General features: G+C 39.1%; 1 long non-coding RNA gene across 1 annotated transcript; it reads right to left on the bottom strand.

Annotated features, from left to right (window-relative positions):
• Positions 1-409: 409 nt before the first annotated feature.
• On the bottom strand, positions 410-22,633 carry LOC109550675 (uncharacterized). Its single transcript, XR_002177290.3, has 3 exons — positions 22,294-22,633; positions 3,097-3,203; positions 410-1,101 (listed from the first exon to the last, which is right to left on the bottom strand). It is a non-coding gene; the product is annotated as an uncharacterized lncRNA (long non-coding RNA).
• Positions 22,634-23,175: the final 542 nt, after the last annotated feature.

The raw sequence follows: 23,175 nt of genomic DNA, 5'->3' as shown, positions 1-23,175 counted from the left end.
GCCACTGCAGGTGCTGCCCTTTGGGCTCTCAGTGCCCCACAGACAGCCCAGCCAAATTACCTTGGCCTTGACCTCCCTCCATCACTGCCTTTCCCCAAAACCAGAGCTGGGCCGGGGGATACCATGGGTAACCCACTCTCACTTGTACTCAGCAGTGCCATATTTAGTGATTTGATACCCAGGAGTGATAATTTTTAAACTCCCTTCCATCTGATAAATTATTTTCAGTAATAATCATGAAAGAAATGAATAGTGATAATGGCCAGAAGAGAAATGCAGCAGTGAAAATTTTCTTTTTTTGAATTTTGTATGGATAATCAGGCCTGTAAATAAATAAGAAAGGAAAGCAGAAGGAAAGCTTGTAGTACAAAAAGGAAGAAGTTAATAAGATTGCTTTTAATTCCATGAATGTATTTTTGCCATTTTATTATGAATTTTTCCAGCATACAAGCAGAAGGAAAGCTTGTAGTACAAAAAGGAAGAAGTTAATAAGATTGCTTTTAATTCCATGAATGTATTTTTGCCATTTTATTATGAATTTTTCCAGCATACAGCAAAGTTGAAGAAGTTTTAATGATAACATACGCCCAGCACGTAGATTTTACCAGTAATATTTTACTATAGTTGCCTTATCAGATAGTTACCCCACCTATCCATTCCTCTATCTACCTATCAACCTTATCTTTCATATTTAAACTATTTTAAAATGGTGTTAGATTTATAGAAAAGTTGCAAAGATAAGTACAGAGCTTTCCCACATAGCCTGCACCTAGTTTTCCCTATTATTAACAGCTTACATTAGTGTAGTACATTTGTTACAACTAATGAAACAATATTGATACATCTTTTTAAACTAAACTCATACTTGATTGAGATTTCTGTAGTTTTTTCATAATATCCTTTCTCTGTTCCAGGATCTTCTCCAGGATATCACATTACATTTAGTTGCCATGTCTCCCTAGTCTCCTCTGGGATATATCAGTTTCTCAGACTTCCCTTGTTTTTGATGATCTTGACAGTTTTGAGGAGGACTGGTCAGGAATTTTGTAGAATGTCCCTTAATTTGATGTTTTTCTCACGGTTATCCTGGTGTTACAGGTTCTGGGGAAGAAGACCACAGAAATTAAGCCATTTTCAGCACATAATTATCCAGGGTCCATGCTATCCACATGATTTATTACTGAGGATGTTAACCTTGGTCACCTGGCCAAGGTAGTGTTTGCCAGGCTTCTTCATTGTAAAGCTACCTTTCCCTCTCCTTTTCATACTGTGCTCTTTGGAAGCAAATCACTAAGCGTAACCTACCCTTAGGTAGTGGAGGGGGGATTATTTGGCGTTCTTTTATATGGGGAGATTTGTCTCTTCTCATCCATTTATTTATCTATTTAATCATTTATTTATATTAAAATAGATTCTTAGGTATTTATTTTATACTTTGGACTAAAATCCAGTCTTTTTTTTGCCCCAATTTTTCCTGCTTTGGCGTTTGGGAGCTCTTCCAATTAGCTCTGGTATCCCTTTGATATACCCTCATAGTTTTATTTTTTGATCACTTCCTTACTTTCTGGCACTACAAGGTGCTCCAGGCTCATCTTGTATATTCCCAGACCCAGTCCTAGAATCAGCCATTTCTCCAAGGAGCCCTGGTTCCTTTTATTGGAGGATGGTGTCAGAAACCAAGATCTGGGCACAAGGGGTGCTTGTTGCTACTAGAGTATTGTTCTTTCCAAGCCCTCTCAGCAGAGAGAGCTAAGAAATATATGCATGTATACTAACCTGTGTATAAGAACATATATAGATATTCAGATATAGATTATTACAGGTTATGTAATCTATATCTATATAAGGATGCAGATTATGTCTATATCTATCCATCAATATCTGCATTAAGATTAACATGAGTGCATACCAATTCTTCCATTCTAATCCAGAACCACAAAGCTCATTCTAGCCTCCTCCTTTTGCTGATCTGTAACCTCTCTCACTGATAGTGGGAAACCTGGCTATCCACCAGCCATTTACTTATTTGCTCACTCCTGGCATACATATATAGCAGTTTCAGAATTGTTAACTTGTCCCCCTGGAGAAACACCTTTACCAACCAGAGTATAGTCTGATGTACTCTTTCTTTTGTCTTTAGTCTTATAGTTTCCAGTCATTTCCAAAGTTAGGTAGGTCAGCATCTCTTTTCCCTATTTCCCTTAGTGAGGTCATGTTGCACATTAGTAATATAGTTAGATTCTTTTGTCACAGGCTGTATTCCATCCCAGGATTCCCCCACCCTCCTAGTTGATTTTTTTTAAATTTTGCATTATTAAGGTTCACACATGTTCTGTAAAGTTCTGTGGGTTTCTACAAATGGATAGTGTTGTGTAGCTACCGCTACAGTAATATGCAGAATAGTTTCATGGCCCTATAAGTCCCCTGTGCTTAACCTAGTCAGTCCTTCTCTCTCCCCAAATCCTTAGCAATGACTGGCTGATCAGTTTTCCATCTCTAATGAGTTTTGCCTTTCCCAGAATGTAGACTATCTTTCTGCCTTCTTTCACTTTGCAATATGCATTTAAGATTCACCCATGTTGTTACATGGATGAATGCTTGTTCCTTTTGAAAAAATGGAAAGAACATATGCCAATTTTAGTTCAATCTCAATAATGAGTAATAACATTTCAAAACTTAATGTCTGCAAATTAATGACTTCATCAAAATTGATCTGTGCATCTTCATATTTAAAGGACAGTACAACCAGATTTGACAATCTATCTACTCATAGTTGATCAAAGAACGTTTTTTATTCATTTTAACTTTGAAAAGTTTCTTTCAAATAAAGAACAGATGTGCAAATTTCACAGTTAAACCTTACCACTCTTAGAGCTGTAGGAAAAGACATTCAATTTCACTCTAAGAGAAATGCAAATTAGAATTATGCAGTAATATTTATACTTCTCATTTTGTCAAAGATCAAAGAGTTTGATGACATAATATGTGAGTGAGAATGTGAGATAGGAGGAACTCCAATATATTGCAGATAGAAGTGTAAATTGGAGTATCCTTTAAAATTATGGCAATAGATATAAAAATTACAAATGCACATACCTTTTGGTTCTGCATTCTACTTACAGGATTTTTTTCTGTAGAGGAGCTTACATATGTGTGAAATGAGGTATGTAAAGATTATTTACTGCAGCATTGTTTGTAATGGCCTGTAATTAGAAACAACATACATGTCCATCAATAAAGGACAGATTAATCAAATTAAATCAAATCAAGTCAATTTAAATCGTACACTGTCATTAAATAGCCTATATGAAAAGATATAATAAGTGAAGAATGCAAGGTGCAGAGCTGTGAGTATAGTATCTGTATTAGGGCTTTTTAGAGAAACAGAACAAATAGGATTAATGGATGGATGGATGGATAGATAGATAGATGATAGATAGATAGATAGATAGATAGATAGATAGGAGAAGATTATAGGAATTGAGTCATGGGCTCATGGAGGGCATGAAGTCCCACAATCTGCCATCTGTAAGCTGGAGAACCAGGAAAGCCAGTGGTGTGATTCAGTCTGAGAACAGAGGCCTGAGAACCATGGGAGCTGATGATGTAAGTCCAAGTCCAAAGGCCCTAGAATCTGGGGCTGACGATGTAAGTCCCAGTCGGAGTCTGAAAGCCTGAGAACCAAGAGCACCAAAGTCTGAGGGCAGGAGAAGATGGATGTCTCTCCCAGCTTTACCTTTTTTTTTGAAGATTTACCCTTTTCCAGCCTTTCTGTTCTATTCAGGCCCTCAGAGGATTGGATGATGCCCACCTGCATTGGTGAGGTTGGATCTTCTTTACTCAGTCTACTGATTCAAATGCTAACCTCTTCCACAAACACCCTCACAGACACACCCAGAAATAATGTTTATTATCTATTTGGGGCATCCTTAGCCCAGTCAAGTTGACACATAAAATTAACCGTCATAGTATCCTTCCATTTATTTACAAAACATTTGCTTGCATATGCAAAGCTTATCTCTTGAAGGACACTCAAGGAATTTATAATGGTGGCTGATTTGAGGGAGAGAAGGTAGACAACTGGGCTGCAGGGTGGAAGGAGACCTACTTTTCATTGTGTACCCTTTGTCCTTGTAAAACTTGTACCATTTTAATATGCATGTAAATGTGATATAATAAATTAAATGTGAATTAAAAATCCTTGAAGAGTATAAAATAACTACAGAGAGCAGTAGGGGAGTGAAAGCCTTTAGCTCTGGATTTAGCATCATCTTGGTGACAGAAAAAAGAAAGAAGATGAATGGCATTGAGTGCAGCAGGCTTAAATGTGGCCAGTGTCGCAGTGATCCCCCTGCCAGATAAGAAAACATCTGTATCTAAGGATAAAGTGCTTATGCAAGGAATGCAACAGTACATAGATGAATATGAGTGTTTTTGTAAAACTCGATGAGAAAAAGCATTCTGAGAATATGAGGGGAATTTTTATATTGAGGATTAGTCCTGAGAGTCATCCTGGACCTTCCCTCTCCCTCCATCTACATATCTATGAATCATCAAATCCTAGCAATTTAACCACTAAAAGATATCACAAATGTCTCAACGTTCCTCTACCACTTCCCTAGTCTAATCTACCACTAGTCACTACCCCAGACTGGCAGTCCTGAATCCCTTCATTCTAAATAAGAATCCTTAGTAGTCTCTATTCTCTTTCACAGAACCCTTTATTTGTCTTCATAAGGCTTGTCCATATATGAGAATACTTATTGGTGTACTTGTTTGATAAATGTCTCTTTCCCCAACTGGACTATAAGCTCCAAGAAGTCAGAGACCATGTCTGTTTTGCTCATCACTATATCCCCAACTCCAAACTTTGTGTTGAATAAATGAATGAACTAGATTATGGAATTCATTTGATAAACATAGCTGTATACATAAGGGGAATATTTTAAAACTGCATTGATGAGAATATAAGGAGGTAAATTATCAGAAGCAGCTATGTACTTGGTCATGGAGGATGGTCTAGAAAATACACTAGGTTTTTTCAGTCTCTGACCTCCACAAGTGTGCCATGCTTTGAGAGCTGTCTTCCTAGAGGCTTCAGCAAGGCATAAGACTTCAATACTAGTAAATGGAACAATTCTCCTTTTCACTATTTCACTCTACTTTTGTGTAGAGCAAAGAGCTTCTTATTTGAAGACGTGAGGTCAAAGAAGACTGTATATATTGTTTTAGCATCACCTCCCTAGCAAGTCTGTACAGGTTGAGTATGAACTGGATGGAGTTCATGGCGAAGTTTTGCTTCAGGAATTTCCTGAAATAACTCTCCACAAAAGTTCGGCTCTCATAATTGAAGATTACATTGACCTCATGCACTGCTAGTGTACATTCAAAAGTTTTCTGGGAATCAAGACCACCATGAAGAAGTTTCCAGTGATTATGTTTTAATGACCAAAAGTACTCTGTACATACTTTTTTCATGTTCCATTGTGATAATTGTAATGTATTGCAATAATTTATGTGTCTGTTTCTTCTGCCTTTGTAATGTGCCCTTTTCAAGGACAGGAGTATAATAGGAACTCAATATATATGTCTTAAATGAATAATCTGAATTCAGTAACTGGATTTGCCTCTTGGAGGAAAATTTTATCAGAGAGAGAACAGTTCTAGTGTAATTCACCACTTATTAGCACTGTAGCTCTGGACAGATCATTTAATCTTTCTTCATTTTCCTCTCTTTTAAATAATTATGAAAAATGTAAACATAAAGAATAATAAAATTAACATCTACCTACCACCCAGTTTTATAAAATTTTAATATTTTGTCAATTATGACAGAGAGAATGCCATGTGTTCATCAAATCCTATTTCATTTTCCTCTTCCCTGGGCACACAAAAAGATTGCATCCCCCAGCCTCCTTTGCAGGCAGGTTGATACCATGAGACTAGTTGTGTCAATGGGCTGTAAGCAGATGTGGTGTGTGTGTGTAAGTTCCAAAGTAAGCATAGAAGAATGAATTCTCTGGGCTCTCTTCCCTGCTGCAGAGACCATGGAAGCATGTTTTAAAATGGCAGTATTGGAAGATCTGGAACCTCCATCAGCCTGAACGACTGATGTATCCCTGAATGACTATATGGATCAGTGTTTGAGAATATCCCTTGCTCTACATCTTCATCAACACTGAATTTTGTTAGCTTTTAAAACTCTTCTGCCAGTTTGAAGGTGTGAAATCATTGTTTTAATTTGTGTGTGTGTGTGTCTTTAGGATATTTTTCTATTTCTTTCCTTATTTTATTTGTTTATTTTTTGGCTGTGTTGGGTCTTCGTTGCTGCACATGGGCTTCTCTAGTTGCGGCGAGCGTGGGATACTCTTCCTTGACGTGCGTGGGCTCCTCATTGCATGGCTTCTCTTGTTGTGGAGCATCGGCTCTAGGAACGTGGGCTTCAGTAGTTGCAGCACGCAGGCTCAGTAGTTGTGACTCACGGGCTTAGTTACTCCGTGGTATGTGGGATCTTCCCGGACCAGGGCACAAACCCTTGTCCTCTGCATTGGCAGGCGGATTCTTAATCGCTGCGCCACCAGGGAAGTCCTTAATTTGTGTTTTGCTGATTATGAGTGATCCTGAGCATCTTTTCAAATGTTTGTTTGTCACTGAGTTCTGTGAGTGCCTGTCCCTTCACCCATGATGGTGGTGGGTTTCCTTATCCTAGTGTTTTGTAGGAATACTTTTTTATTTTGGAAATTAATCTTTTGTCAGTTACGTTCACTGTAAACACTTTCTCCAAATCTGTAGCTTATCTTTTTTACTTTGTTTAAAGTATCTTTGTTAGATAGAAGTTTAATTTATTATAAAATAAAAATTAAAAAAGAAAGAAGTTTAATTTATTATTCTCCTTCTTCTGCTGCTTTGTGTAAGAATTCTTTCCTATCTCATGGTCGTAAAGATATTTTTCTGTATTTCTTTTTGAAAGTTTTAAAAACTTCTCATTTTAAGTCTTTAATCTATCTGTAAAAGTTTCTGAGCCTGTATGCATGTGTGTATACATGTGTGTATGCATGTGTGTATGCATGTGTGTGTGTGTGTGTGTGTGTGTGTAGTACGGTATGAATGTTATTTTTTTCCATAAAAATAGCCAATGTCCCAAGACCATTTATTATTTATTTATTTTTGGGCCAAGACACACGACTTGTGGGAACTAGTTCCCCGACCAGGGATTGAACCCGGGCCACAGCACTGAAAGCCTGGAATCCTAAACACTAGGCAAACAGGGAACTCCCCCCAAGACCATTTACTGACTAGTCTCTCTTTTCAATTGATGGTAATACAACTTTGCCATATATCAAATTTCCATTTGTGCTGGGTTCTGTTTATAGGTCCTTTAATCTGTTTCATTGGTTATTTTTCTGTCCCTGGGTCAAAGCTATGCTGTCTTAATTGCTACAATTTTATAGGTCTTGATATCTGGTAGTATGAATATTCCTCTATCTTGATTTTCATTATTGTCTCGTGTACTGCTGACCCTTTGTATTTCAATGAAAACTTTGGGTTGAGCTTGTCAAACTCTACAAATAGCTAAAGCTGAGATTTTTTACTATTGCATTTTCTGGTTAGTACTAATGATGCATAGAAATTCTATTGATTTTCATATTTTGATTTTGTACCCAGAAATCGTGTGCCCTAATATTAATTGTATGTAGACTTTTTGGAATTTATAGATAACCTATAGACTGTAAATAAGAACAGCTTTGGTTCTTCCTTTCCAAATCTTATATTGCTCCTGTACAGTATTAAAAGGAAATGGTTACTCTTACTCTTTATTTTGATAAAAATGCCTTTACGGATTCACCATTAAGTATTTGTTTGCTCTTGTTTTTTCTCTCTATGCTTTTCTGGTGAATATACTTAAGCTAAAGAAGTATATTCAAACTTTTTATGTTTCATTCTCCTCGTTTGTAATATGTAGATATCACCACCTGTTTCACCTATTTTGCTAGGCTATAGTGAGGATTAAATGAGATATCTTCTAGAAAAACCTCTGAAAATAGCAAAGTACTATATTCAAATGTCAGTGTGTATTTTTTTGCTCACTGCTGTATCCTCAGAACCTAGAACATTTTCTAGGTCAAAGTTGGTGCTCAATAAATATGTGTCAAATGACTGTGAAGAAAGAGTACTAATAATAAACAAATGTTTCATGTAAAGTAATATTTCCCTACATCTTAGCAGAGATGGCAACAAGGGCATGCATGCTGCCATTCCCTGTATCACCTACCAGTGGCAGAAGCCACTAAATTATCTCAGAACCCCTTCTGAACTTGAACGCTCAAACTCGGAACCCTTTCCAGCTCAGTGTTCTAGTCAGCCATTTGCAACTTATTGTAGTTGGCATATGAAAAAGAACTTGTTTACCAATGTGCCTTAAAATTTAACCAAACCAATAGCATTTAATCTCTACTTGATTGGGCATATGGTACTCTTTGAAATTGAGGGTTTAGTATTTACAAAGGTAAATATCCACGGGAGGGTTACATAACAACCGGCACATAGAAATTCCATTCTGTTTAGTTGGCTTATTTTTCTCATACAGTTCTTCAAAAGTTGAAAAAAAAAGATATCTGTTAAGTTAAAAGCAACATTAGGCCTACACAAAATTTTCCTTTTTATTAGTAAAATGCTCCGTTCATAAATTTATCTTTACTATTATATTGCTAGCTGGAAATGAATTGTGAGCATGATTTTAATAATTGGTTAAAGGGCTTAATTTAAAAAAAAATTTTTTCCAGCAAAGCTTACTGAATGTTCTATTTCTGATAGGTAGAAATTGAGGTGAATCATAATAAGTCATCTTCTCATATACAAGAACAAATAAGCATTAAATTTCCAAAGTAATTGTTAAGAACATAATTTTATTTTGTATGTTCATATTGCTTCTCATATTACATTTGCCATTTTCACTTCTTCTCATGTTATTAATCTGTAGTTTCATGTAAAAAGGGACCTTGTATGTTTCTCTTCCCAAACATTTCCACCTGTCACTTCCCTCCCACTTATCACAAACCCCTGTCAATTTTTGCCCAAAATTTAGTGATTAAAAATAGAAATGTAAGATGTGTGCACTGGAAGGACACGTTCATTTACTGAGAGGTAGGTGATCAATGAAACATATTATCTTGTATCAAACCACAAACACCTTATACCTGGAAAGAGCTGTGATTTCCCTGTGGTCCGTGATGCCTGTCATTTCTCACTTCTTGGCTTCCTGGGGAAATGAACGTGTTCCAACTTTGCACTCCTGCTGCTGAGCTTTTAAGAAATGTGTCATAACATTCAAAAAAATTCAGATGCTATTTTCTCCACTAACCAACCTTGCCAAAATCAAGCCTTGAGGCTCTTATGAAAGATTAAAATTTCAAAGCTAGTACTTTGTAGAGAAGGGCATACATCATTATTTCGCTCTAATCTGCAGCCACCTGACAGGCTCAAGAAGCAATCATGGCCAGGAACCAGATTTCAGATACTGTAAAGTCATTGTTGCTTTTCAATTTTGATTTAGCCCATACAAAATCTAACAAGTAAGGAAACTTTCATGATAAAATATTATAGGAAAAAAGAGAGTTCACAGTAGTATGGTTGATATATATACATAAATATGTGTATGTATATGACATTAGGCAAGTCAGCTAAGGCCTCAAATTTCCTCTTCTGAAAAATGGAGATAACAGTATCTATCTCATAGGATTATGGTGAGTGTTAAATAAGATAATCTATGCAAAGTACATAGCACAGCACCTGGTAAGAATGTGTACAATAATATATAGTTTATGTAGACTATATATTATTATCCATATTTTAGAACAAAGGTTGGATGGATGTAAACCTAAATCTTAACAATGGTTATTTTGGGGTGGTGGTATTATAGGTGATTGCTTTTTTCTTTCCTTTGCTTTGACAGTATTTCTAAATTTTCTCCCATGAGTCTATATTACTTTTTTTAAAAATAAATTTGTTTTATTTTATTTATTTTTCTTTTTGGCTGCTTTGGGTCTTTGTTGCTGTGCATGAGCTTTCTCTAGTTGCAGTGAGCGGGGGCTGCTCTTCATTGCAGTGTGTGGTCTTTTCATTGTCTTGGTTTCTCTTGTCGCGGAGCACAGGCTCTAGGTGCACGAGCTTCAGTAGTTGTGGCGTGCAGGCTCAGTAGTTGTGGCACACAGGCTTAGTTGCTCCGTGGCATGTGGGATCTTCCTGGACCAGGGATCGAACCTGTGTCCGCTTCATTGGCAGGTGGATTCTTAACCACTGCGTGACTTTTTTCTTCAGTAAGAAGTCAGTGTCCCTTGACAAAAGTAGTCGGGTGGTTCTCACTCAGCAGAATCATGGGGCATATAAATGAATGTCTGGAGCTGCCTGTGTTAGGTCATGATAATGGTCCCCAATGAATCCCAGCTCCCAGTGTCCACGCCCCTTTGAAATGTGACTTTGCCACTCCTCCCATCAACAAACAGAGTCTAATTTTCCACCACTTGAAACTGGGCTGGCTTTGTGACTTGCTTTGACTAATAGAATGTGACAGAAGTGATGCTATGTGAATTTCAGGACCTAGACCTTAAGAGACCTTGAAGCTTCTGGACTTCCCTGTTAGCACAGTGGTTAAGAATCTGCCTGCCAATGCAGGAGACATGGGTTCGAGCCCTGGTTCAGGAAGATCCCACATGCCATGGAGCAACTAAGCCCGTGTGCCACAACTACTGAGCCTGCACTCTAGAGACCGTGAGCCACAATTACTGAGCCTGTGCGCCACAACTACTGAAGCCCATGCATCTAGAGCCCATGCTCCACAACAAGAGAAGCCACTACAATGAGAAGCCCGTGAACCGCAATGAAGAGTTGCCCTGCTTGTTGCAACTAGAGAAAGCCCATGTGCAGCAACAAAGATTCAATACAGCCAAAAATAAATAAATAAATAAATAAATATAGAGACCCTGCAGCTTCTTCTTTTGCCATCTTGCAATCCTGAGATGCTTCATGCTGTGTGGAAGCCCAGTTTAGCATACCTGAAGGATAGCTTTTGGGTCCCGAAAGACAGCCAGCACCAGCTGCCAGACATGTAAGTGAGAGCATCTTGGACCCTCCAGCTCCAGGCAAGTGGTCAGATGACTACAGCCACATAAGTGACCCCAGCTGAGCCTGAAAAGTAGATGCCTAGAGATTCAATACACAAGATTGTGAGACATAATATAACATTGATATTTTAAATTACCATGTGTTGGGTTGGTTTGTTACACAGCCATGGATATCTGAAACACTGCACTTCATAAATGCCTAGGCTGCCCAAACAGCTTCAACTTCACAGGGGATGCTCCAGAAAGAAGGGATTGCTCTCCAAACATATCAATTTATTGTACAGTTGTAGAGAGTTAAAAAAGTCTTCTTTTTATCTTTGCTTTGTTATCTGAACTTAACCTTACACTGTTGTAAATCTATACAGCTGTCCCTTGGTGGATATGGAATTGAGGATTTCCTCGATCACCTACCCCAGGGGCAAGAGTCCTCATTTCCGGGAGTCCCTGTTTGAAACTTTTGAGAAGCATTGTCTCACTCTTATTTACCTATTGTGTGTCCCCCATTTTTGGGGGCTACCCTGGCTGGGATATCAAGGGACAAAACATTCATTCCTTTGTTAATCTGCTTCTTAAATGTTTATTGAGCACATTGAGACTGGGCTAAGCAATAAAAGAAAGCAGATGACTTTAAGACATGGTCACTGCTCTCCAGGACAGGAAGATAAGACATGCAGATAACGTCAATAGAAAGTAATCCGTCCTAAATCACTGAGTGAATTACGGACAACTCATAAACCATATGAGTTTAGGGGAAGAAGGCCTTCCAATTAGAAGGGTCAGGATTGAGTTTATAGGAAACACGCAATTTGATTTTAGCCTTAAAGATTGAATTAAGCATTTGGTGGAGGTGAGATGGTGAAGGGCCATCCGGACAAGGGAATATTCATGAACAAAGGGCAGGAAGGAGATACAAGACACATTTGAGAGGTGTCCAGGAGACAAATTTAACTGAAGTGGAGGGTTCATTTACTGAAATAAATGAAACAAATATTTTCTGAACGCCTGCTGGTGTCAGACACTCTGCTAGTCTCCGAAAATATTGAGATAAATGACAGTGGATCTATTTCTAAGGAATGAGGAATCTAGTGTACCGGTAGCAAATACACCCTTGTAGTGGATAGGATGATAAGTTTGTGGCTGAGTATCAAGGAAGATAAGTCTGGAAAAGTAGGTTGAGGCCAAACTGTTGGAAGACCTTGAAAGCCAAGATTTCCCCTGTATGGTTCAGAGAAATTTCCGCTTTAAAAAAAAAAAAAAAGAAACTTTTTTTTCATATTAAGCTTTCTTTGGAACAGTATAATAGACAGATAAGAATGGAACTATTCTCTCTCAGTCCTTTTCCCTACGGCAGCCCCAGTGTTCCTCTACAGTCCCAGAGAACACAGTTTCAAAAACAATATTATTGTGCTGGCAATAGGGGCTTATTGAAGTTTTTTGGTTAAAATCAGGAGAGTCACATAATGTATGTAAGACGTCCAGTCAAAATAGATCACAATTTTTGAGCAATTACTAGGTATCATATTAAGTGTTTTCGAACATCAGGATGGTACTATTATTACTATTATTATCGCCGTTTTAGAGGGGAGGGGTGTTTTCAGAGAGATTAGGTAAATTATCTAAGGTGTACAGTGGCCAGAGTAGAGTCAATGAGATCTTAGAGTCTGTGTCACACGTTAGGCACAGCTGGGAGGGTGTGAAGCCTCTAAGCTATACTGCCTTCTAATCTGCTCAGCTCATACCAGACACTTGATTAATGATATCTATTAGTATTATCATTTTTTCTAGTGCTCTTAAAAGAGGACAAGGGTCTAGGAATTGCCTCATACATTTGGATATACAATTTTAGTTGAGGCAGATGAGCTAATGGCCCAGAATCACTAAATTTAAAGACAACTTGGGACTTCCCTGGTGGTCCAGTGGTTAAGACTCTGTGCTCCCATGGAAGGGGGCACAGGTTCAACACCTGCTTGGGGAACTAAGATCCCTCATGCCATGTGGTGAGGCCAAAACTTTAAAAATAAATAAACAAAATGAAAATAAAGTCAACTGGTTTCAATACAGTAAATAAGGTACCAAATGATATCATTATTTACAATTCATCTATTCTGTTGGGGTATTATACAGATTCATGAAAATATCACCTTGATGGATTTTGAGCTACTTAGAACAGTTTTCTCCATAAAGAAAAATGAAAAAACAAATGACCAAGAAAAGTACCAAGGGTTGTATGGACGTAATGCATAGTTAAAGAAATGCAATTTCGAAGAGTGAGGTTCCAGGGCTGCCATGTGGAGCTGTTCAGCTTCGGCAATGTGCAAAGGTGACTGGCCAGGGGAAGAGCAGTGTGGAAATGGAGTTCTGAATGGAAAATTACACATTCTGGCATGGTCTGTGTCCAGCTAGAAAGTTGGGAGTGGGGAGGGAACTTTTAAAATTCATTCACCCAGAGGGGACACCTTTAAAAAATTTAAACAAAGGCATTCTACAGGTTTGCAGGGGTGTGAAGTAATATTTCCCACCTATTATTATTGGCAAAGATGAAAACCTTTTTGTTAAGCTCACAACTGGTGAGAGTACAAGGGAAAGAGGCATTCTCTTGCATTGATTTTGGGAATTTTTGGAATTTAAATTGGGACTGCCTTTTAGGGAAACAACTTAGCAATATCTTAATTTTTTTTTTAATTCTCACAGCATTTGATCTAAGAAATCTACTTCTATGAATCTATGCTTTAGATATACTACACAAATAGGCAAAGGTAACATTACAGGATGCTCCTTGCAATATTATTTGTGAAAAGAAAAACCAAAAAACCACCTACATATTTGTGTAGGAAAGTCTGATTAAAAAATTATGGTGTATCTATATAATGGTATAATGTGGAGCCACTAGGAGGAAATCTGTATGTACTTATATGAAAAGATATACAGAGTATATCTAAATGGAACCAATCAGATTGCACAACATTTTAGATATTATGCTCTCATTTGTGCGAAAAAGGGACATACATGTGTATAGGGTTATGGATTTATGGGACATTTCTGGAAGGATATACAAGCAATAGTTAACAGTGGTTCCTTCTGGGAAGCTAGGAGAGTAGGGGTATGATTTTAATCTTCCATTTTATAACCTGTTTTGTTGTTTAACTATTTTTTTAAAAAATAAGATGAAAACAAACAGGAAGTGTTTGGGATCCCATGTTCATCGCAGCATTATTTACAACAGTCAAGATATGGAAACGATCTAGGTGTCCATAATTGGATGAACGGATAAAGAAGATGAGATACATATACACACACTTACATACACACAATGGAATATTATTCAGCTATGAGAAAAGACATTCTGCCGTTTGTGGATAGACCTTGAGGGTACTAGGCTAAGTGAAATAAATCAGAGAAAGATAAATACTGTATGATATCACTTACAAATGGAATCTAGAAAAGCTGAACTCACAGAAAAAGAGACTAGAATGGTTGTTACCAGGGGTTGGGGTGTGTGGGGAAATGGGAGATATTGGTCAAAGTGTGCACACTTTCAGCTATAGGATGAATAAGTTCTGAGGACTTAACGTACAGCATTGTGATTATAGTTAATAATACTGTATTATATACTTGAAACTTGCTAAGAGAGTAGATCTTAAATGTTCTCACCACAAACAAGGAAATGGTAATTATGTTACATGATGGAAGTGTTAGCTAATGCTATGATGGTAATCATTTTGCAATATATAAATGTAACGAATCAATACGTTGTATACCTCAAATTTACACAGTATGTCAATTATATCTCACTACAGCTGGGAATAACAGGGGGTTTGAGGGAACCCAGCTCTGAGACAGAGATAACTGTGCTGCAGGTTTATTACTTGAGCATGCTTGGGTTCAACACCTGTGGAAGGAAGGGAAGGAAGCAGGATTGGGCAGGAAGAAGGTGGGCTGTGAAGCAGTCTCAACAATGGCCTCAGCTAAGCCTATTGGGATCTCTGGAGCTGGGATGGCTCTTCAGAGCTGTCCTGCATCGGGGTGAGAGGGCCAGACCTTGATGTACCCTGGCATCAACCAGTCAATGCGTGAGGCTGTCCCAGGAAGATGTGAACTCGGGGGAGGAGACTATTGAGCTGAGTCAGTTCTGGTCTCCCATCGCCCAAAAGGAGTAAGTCCTTCAGTTCTGAAGAGGTAACTGGGTGGCCTGTTTAACACCACTCCTGTTGCAGAGCCCATTTTCCTGCAGGCTCAATAGCATTGTAAATTTGTCAGGAGAACCCCACATGGTTGGCCCTTCAAAAGACAGCTGAGGGCTTTCCTGGTGGCACAGTGGTTAAGAATCCACCTGCCAATGCAGGGTCCCGGGTTCGAGCCCTGGTCCAGGAAGATCCCACACGCCGCGGAGCAACTAAGCCCAGGTGCCACAACTACTGAGCCTGTGCTCTGGAGCCCGTGAGCCACAACTACTGAGCCCGTGTGTCACAACTACTGAAGCCTGCGCACATAGAGCCTGTGCTCTGCAAAAAGAGAAGCCACTGCAATGAGAAGCCCGTGCACCACAACGAAGAGTAGCCCCGCGCTCACTACAACTAAAGAAAGCCCGTGCATAGCAACGAACACCCAACACAGCCAAAAAAAAAAAAAAAGACAGCTGATACAGCTAAGAACAGCGCTGGCTTTTGGCTTTTGATCCTCAAACATTGCCTCCTCATATTAAAATATCGACCAACACCATTTAATTGCTGGTCTTCTTGAGCTCTTAACTTCTCATATTAAGCAAATTGTAAAAGATGAAATGTCTTCTCTATCAGAAACATCACTGTTTCTTTTTTTAAACCCTACTTCCACCCACTCATTGTTTGGCTCTTATTGCAGTGGTTTTAAATCCTCTGGTGAATTTGCTACCTGCTCTTGGGAATTAAGGGAATACTGAATTTTTCCTTCTGTGCAGTACATATATAAGTAACACTTTGACTACACAGAAACCCTCATTCTTTAATAAAAATGATGTTTTATTGAGGCTGAAGAAGCACATCAGTGCATTACAGTGCTTTTATATTAAAAATCAAGCTAGCTTGTTTTGCCAGTTTAATCAAGGGGTGAGTAATTGGAAAATAATTAAGTTGGCCTGGTTTACAGGAGTGTACCACCTTGTAAATGAGTTTATCTGGAGAATCTGGATGCTATCAAAACATAATGGAACATAACCTCCCTTTGGGAAAGTAAATCATGTGGCTTGAGAGGAAGACAAAGGAAAGCTCTGGAAGAGAGCTTGTGCTTCTGAGTTTGTGGGTTTAGCAAGATCGGTTCTGGGGTTGGATGGCAATAATACTGGCGTCAAAGAGGTCTTTATCCTTTAATAATTCCCTAATCCTTGTTGTTATGTGAACCAGCAAACATTTGAAAGGCAAATCTGTGGAATGGAATTAAGATGGTTTCCTGAATGAGGCAGAAAGTTTCAAGGGGAGCAAAGAACTTACAGTTTTCCACTGGAAGCCTACATTTTGAGAAATTTAGCGAATACCAATCAGAAACAAAATGTTCTACAAATCTCAGTATAATTATTGGTGCTAATCAAAGGCATAAAAACCACCAAAGTGGCTTCCACATTGTAGGAAGAGTCACTTAAAGGGGAGATCTCTCCCAGTGGTGGCCAGACTTGTATGTCTGGAAGCTTATTGGTTTGGATTTACCTCTAACCATTTACATAACATTGAGAAAAACTATATCTATAATATTGGTCCATCTCAAAGAATGGAGGGAGTCATTGCCAACAGAGAGGTTGGAGGGGCCAAAGCCCACTCAGGTCACCCCTGCATAATACCATTTTTCTTTCCTATGAAAATAAATTTTCAATAAACAAAGTTATCCAAGGACCATTTCTTAATGTTTTGCTTAGGGACCCTGACTGTAAACTTAAGTTAGCTGCATATCTGTAATATAAACCTGGATTTATTATTACCATTACTAAGGAGAAGCCTATGAATTGCCTTTGAATAAGATACAAGGTCACAATAATCGATTATAATTATTAATTGATTAGATAACATCATTAAAATGTATTTTTCAGTTTCATTGAGGTATAATTAACACAGCAAATAGCATGTATTTAAAGTGTACAATTTGGGCTTCCCTGGTGGCGCAGTGGATAAGAATCTGCTTGCCAATTCAGGGGACACAGTTTCGATCCCTGGTCTGGGAAGATCCCACATGCCGTGGAGCAACTAAGCCCGTGTGCCACAACTACTGAGCCTGTACACTATAGTCCACGAGCCACAACTACTGAAGCCCACATGCCTAGTGCCCATGCTCTGCAACAAGAGAAGACACCGCAATGAGAAGCCCGTGCACCGCAACGAAGACCCAACACAGCCAAAAATAAAAACTAATTAATTAATTAAAAATTAAAAAAAATAAAGTGTACAATTTGGTAAGTTTTGACATAAATATTCACCTATGAATCCATCACCATAATCAAAATAATGAACACATTTATCACCCCCCCCAAGTTTCCATGTGCCACCAAGTCCTCTCCCTCTTCATTCCCAACAACCATTGACATGATTTTTATCACTGTAGTTTAGTTTGCCTTTTAGTTTCCATGTACTCCTTTTTGTCTGGCTTCTTTCACTCAACACGGTTTTTGAGATTCATCCATGTTACTGTGCACATCTAATAGTGCATTCCTTTTTGTTGCTAAGTAGTGTTCCATTGTGTGGTGTGAGGGTTGATTTTATGCGTCAACTTGACTGGGCTAAGGGATGCCCAGAAAGCTGGTAAAACATCATTTCTGGGTATATGTATGTAGGGGTGTTTCAGAAGAGATTAGCATTTGAGTTGGTAGACTGAGTAAAGAAGATCCACTCTCGCCAGTGTAGGTGGGTATCATCCATCTGTAAAGGGCCTGAATAGAACTACAAGGCAAAGCAAGGGTGAATTTGCTCTCTGAGCAGGGACATCCATATTCACCTGCCCTCGGTAAGGAACACAACATGTTACAATTATTTTAGGTTTTCTCTGAAAAAAAAACTCATTAAAAAGTAACCATAGTTTTCAATGATTTTAAACGTTGTAATAGAAGTCAATAAGATTTACCTTTACAATTTAATTGGATGTCTGCACATCTATATGTGAGGCTGTTGGAAAAAGGGATAATTTGGGGTGGGTTTGGAAGAACCGAAACTTCTGCTGCAGCAGTGGGTAGATGACAGCTTCTCAGGTGGAGGGAGAGGGCACTAAGTCCATAAGAAGGGGGGAGTCAGGAAGAATAGAATATAGAGTCATAGAACTTGAGGACACAAAATTCTTTAGACGTCACCCTGTCGAATGTCTCATATTTAAAAGACCTTTCTGAAATGCCATGGGATAGCACAGAGCCTAAGACAATAGAAAAGATGGAAAGAGAATACCCCAGAGGTTTCAATGATGACACTGAGGTCTATGTTAGAGGCCAGTGATACCACCACTTTATGAATCACTTTTGTTGAAACCAGAAGAGATGTCCCTTTGGGCTGACAGACTCACAGGCTCTCAGCCTGATTAATGAAATGTGTGCTGGATTTCAGCCTTCCCAGACCCCTTTGATGGTGTGCTTTGGCACAAAAGCCAAACAAGTGTCTTTCCCCAAGCCAGAGAGGAATCTAGAAACCAGAATTTCCAACTCAGTTGGTTTGAGAGGGAGCTGATCAGAGTCAGCACAGTTTGAACACGAAGGTTCAAACAAAATAACTTTTCCAGCAATCAAGTATAGATCAGGGTGGCTAAGACTTGATAATAAGGCCAGGGGATGGAAATCAAGGTGCTGTGGATCCAGGATAAGAGGGGACTAAGGACTGATTGGAGAACTCTATCTGCAGAGGTCAGGTTCTAGTGGAGGATCTGAAAGGCTAAAGGAGAATGATGACAGGGGTATTTGTGAAGCTGGTCAATATCCTACTCGGCACAATGCTATACTTTGATGCTACAGTTTTTATTCCAAAGTTCCCTCATGCTGAAGTGATACATCTGAGCTGAGACATGGGGAAACTGAATGTGTGTGGGGACTGTGAATTGGTCTTTGATAAGAAAACCAAAACAAAACCTCCATTTGATTTTGGATGATGACAATAATGAATAAACTTGAGTTCCACTAGACATGAGACAGGATATAATTTTTAAATTTATCCACTTCAGTCCAATGTTTTCTTTTTTAAAAAATTAATTAATTAATTAATTAATTAATTTTTGGCTGTGTCGGGTCTTCATTGCTGCGCGCAGGCTTTTTCTAGTTGCTGCGAGCAGGGGCTACTCTTCGTTGCGGTACGTGGGCTTCTCATTGCAGTGGCTTCTCTTGTTGTGGAGCACGGGCTCTAGGCGTGCGGACTTCAGGAGTTGTGGCACACGGGCTCAGTAGTTGTGGCTCGCGGGCTCCAGAGCACAGGCTCAGCAGTTGTGGCACACGGGCTTAGTTGCTCCGCGGCATGCGGGATCTTCCCGGACCAGGGCTCGAACCCGTGTTCCCTGCATTGGCAGGCAGATTCTCAACCACTGTGCCACCAGGGAAGTCCCCAATGTTGTCTTTAAGGACAAATAAATAGACAACTTTGTATCAGTATATTAGAAGTATGTTGTGTGGTTCAATTTAAGATCAGGTGAGAATTTTAGGAAACATGGAAAGCATTCTATAACATTCAACACCTAAATTGAAGTATACCTACACCTGAAACTAACATGACATTGTAAATCAACTATACTTCACTTAAAAAAAAATAAATTGAAGTACACATTGCGACTATTACTTTCCAAGCAAAAACAGAATGTAGAGTTTTTTTTTTTAACTTATGTAGCCTTTGATTATGACCCCAGGGACTTTGAAATAGCTACTGAGATACCATCTACGCTTTTTAACTGCCATTAAAATAATTTTAAATTTTGTTAGGCAAATTTAAGGCATTTCACTTTATTACCAGAATTAACTGGATTACATATGAATTTTCTAGTTAAAACTATCTTGATATTAACTCTTCAATTTTAAGGGTTAGAATTTCAATTAGTGAATTACTGAGAGGTTAGTCTGGTTTTCTTAAAGTCTGGTCTATTGAGCACCTTTCTTGCAAGATGGCACTGTAAAATGCAGATTCTACGGTTAAAAATGTTTGAGAAACAGTGGATAATCTTGTGCAGAAACGCCAAACACATTAGCCCATTAAAAGTTCTGCAGTAAGAGAAATTTTAAAACTTTATTTAGCCAAGAGTTTCCCAAAGATATATGGCTGTAGTACTCCTTTTTAAAGTAAAGTTTTGATTTACTTAACCTTGTTCCAGTTATAGATTGCTGCTTAACAAACTTTTCTAAAAGGTAGTCACTTAAATTAACAGCAGTTGTTTATTTAGTTCATGAATCTGCAATTTGGGCAGGGCTCAGTGGGGAAGGTTTGGCTCTTCTCCACTGGATGTCAGCTGGGGTCGTTTGAATAGAGTCAGGAGGATCTACTTCAAGATGGTTCACTCGCCTGGCTGGCAGGTTGATGCTGGCTGTCAGGTGGGAGCTCAACCAGGACTGAGGGCCTGGGGCCTCTGTTTCCTTCCACACAGTTTCCTCCACATGGGCCTCTCCGTGGGTTATTTTGGGCTCCCTTAGAGCATGGTGGCTGGGTTCCAAGAGTGAGCGTTCCAAATGACAGGAAGTGGAAATTGCCAATTTCTTAAAGTCGGGGTCTAGAAACTGGCACAAGTGTCACTTCTGCTGTATTATATTGGTTAAGCAGTCACAGATCTAAGATTCATGGGGAGGGAACATAGATACTTCTCTTGGTGGAAGGAGTTTCAAAAAATGTAGTGGATATATGTTAAAATTATACACATAGAAAAATGCACAAACCATAAGAGCAGAGTTTAGAGAAATTTTGCATAATAAATGCACCCGTGTACTCAGCACCCAGAAACCTCCCTCCACCCTGGCTCTGCTCCCACCCCATTGTCCTCTTCCAGTCACTACTCCCTCAAGGGTAACCAACATCCAGGACTATAATACTAAAGGTTAGTACAGGGTTTCTCAACATCAGCTGGATAATTCCTTGTTGGGGGTTAGTTGGGGAACTGCCCTGTGCATTGCAGGATGTTCAGCAGCATCTCTGGCCTCTACCCACCAGATGACAGAAGCACCCTCTCCCCTAGTTGTGACAACCAAAAATGTCTGCAAAAATTGCCAAATATCTGGGAGGGGGGCAAGCAAGATCACCCCCAGTTGAAAATCACTGGGTTAGAAGATAATATCTCTCCTTTATTGTTTGTCTAAATCCCACTTAACCATCTAGAATATAAGTTCCTAGAATATATACCTGGCGTATAGTAGCACATTGAGACTATCTATTGAATGGAGGAGTGAATGAAAGGTAGCAATTCTAAATAGGTATTTAAAGACTCAACTCTATATATTTACACAGCTGAACCCTCAATTACATATAATTTGTTCGTTTTTGTGAGAAATGCCATTTTATGAAGTTCACATGGATTTAAAAACTCGAGAATATATATGCATGTAAACAGAAATATATATTGGTTAATTTCTTCCTGTAGCAACGTAAAATACAAGCCATGGAAATAGAAAAAAAAACTGTGATCACCCAGACAAATAGGCAGTATCCCATGATAGTGTTAATGATTTACTGTAATAAGCCACAAACTGTGGTTTGTAATTGCTGTGACAGCCTCGTGAAACAGGAATTTGCAGTAACAAAGTTTTCGTTAAAAACCTGGGTGAGGCACTAGGTTCTAAAAGATTAGAAGGGGAGTAGGAAGAAGTACAAGATGGTAACAAGGGCTTGGAAAGTTATTTCTTTACAGGAAAAATCTAAAAATTTCTTTTGGAAGATAGCCACTGACTTTACCCTGAAAATATCCCCCCCCTCCCCCCAGCACATGTGACAGTGTGACATCTCACTAGGTAAATTTTGTAAGGGTTATCCCAAGAATAGTTTTCAGTGGAAACGGGATTCTCAATGAATTTCAGCAGACATGCCCTTCTTTTTGAAATTCCTAACTACAGTTATTACTCTTCAGTCAAAATTGTGTCAGAAAAATGGACACAGTTACTAGTAGATAAGGCAACTAGAGTTAGGGGCACCATGAAAACAGAATTTTATAGTTGCCAGGGCTCTTAGAGACCATACGATCATTCTGAAAGGGCAAACTACTACAAAAATTTTACCTTAGCAGTTATCCTGTTTTCTGGGTCGTTCTGAATTGTTTCAACTCCTTGAAGACACCTCTGTTAAAATTGAAACTCGGGCTTCCCTGGTGGCGCAGTGGTTGAGCGTCCGCCTGCCGATGCAGGGGACACGGGTTCGTGCCCCAGTCCGGGAGGATCCCACATGCCGCAGAGCGGCTGGGCCTGTGAGCCATGGCCGCTGAGCCTGCGCGTCCGGTCTGGGAAGGTCCCACATGCCGCGGAGCGGCTGGGCCCGTGAGCCATGGCTGCTGAGCCTGCGCGTCCGGAGCCTGTGCTCCGCGGCCGGAGAGGCCACAGCAGTGAGAGGCCTGAGTACAGAAAAAAAAGAAAAAAAAAAAAAAAGTGAAACTCATGTGTAATCCTCAGGGTGTAGAGTAGTGACTTGTGCACAGAGCTGGTTAATCACAGGACAAGTAATTTTGAGCCAGTGCTCAAAATGATCACATCCAACATATCTCTTATGTAGCAAAGAGAGAAGAAATATAATACATACAACTATGGAGCCATATTAGCACAAAGGCTTCTATCAACCTCACAGGCTTAGTTGCCTGAATGCTGTGGCTAGTTAATGTCTGAATGAAATAAATTTGATAGGGATTATTCAAATCCTTGAAGTTGAAAAGATGTTATGGCATCTAGATTTTTAAACTGGAATTTGAATACCACTTATAAAAGAAGTATGTCTGTACAGTTTTTTTTTTTTAATTTCCTAAGATCTGAATATGTTAAGACTTGTCATTACACTGTGAAATGCTTATGATTCATTTGAGCAGAAGCAGCTAGGGATGAGGAGAGGGTGGGAGTGTGAGTGTAACAGTTCTGTATGACGCAGAAAGGGAGATGAAGTAGAAGGGAGGAAGT

Source organism: Tursiops truncatus, chromosome 16 (genome assembly GCF_011762595.2).
Source record: "Tursiops truncatus isolate mTurTru1 chromosome 16, mTurTru1.mat.Y, whole genome shotgun sequence".
In the NCBI taxonomy this organism is placed as follows: Eukaryota; Metazoa; Chordata; class Mammalia; order Artiodactyla; family Delphinidae; genus Tursiops; species Tursiops truncatus.
The sequence above is the reverse complement of the archived record's forward strand: the minus strand, read 5'-3'. Positions and strand labels throughout refer to the sequence as shown.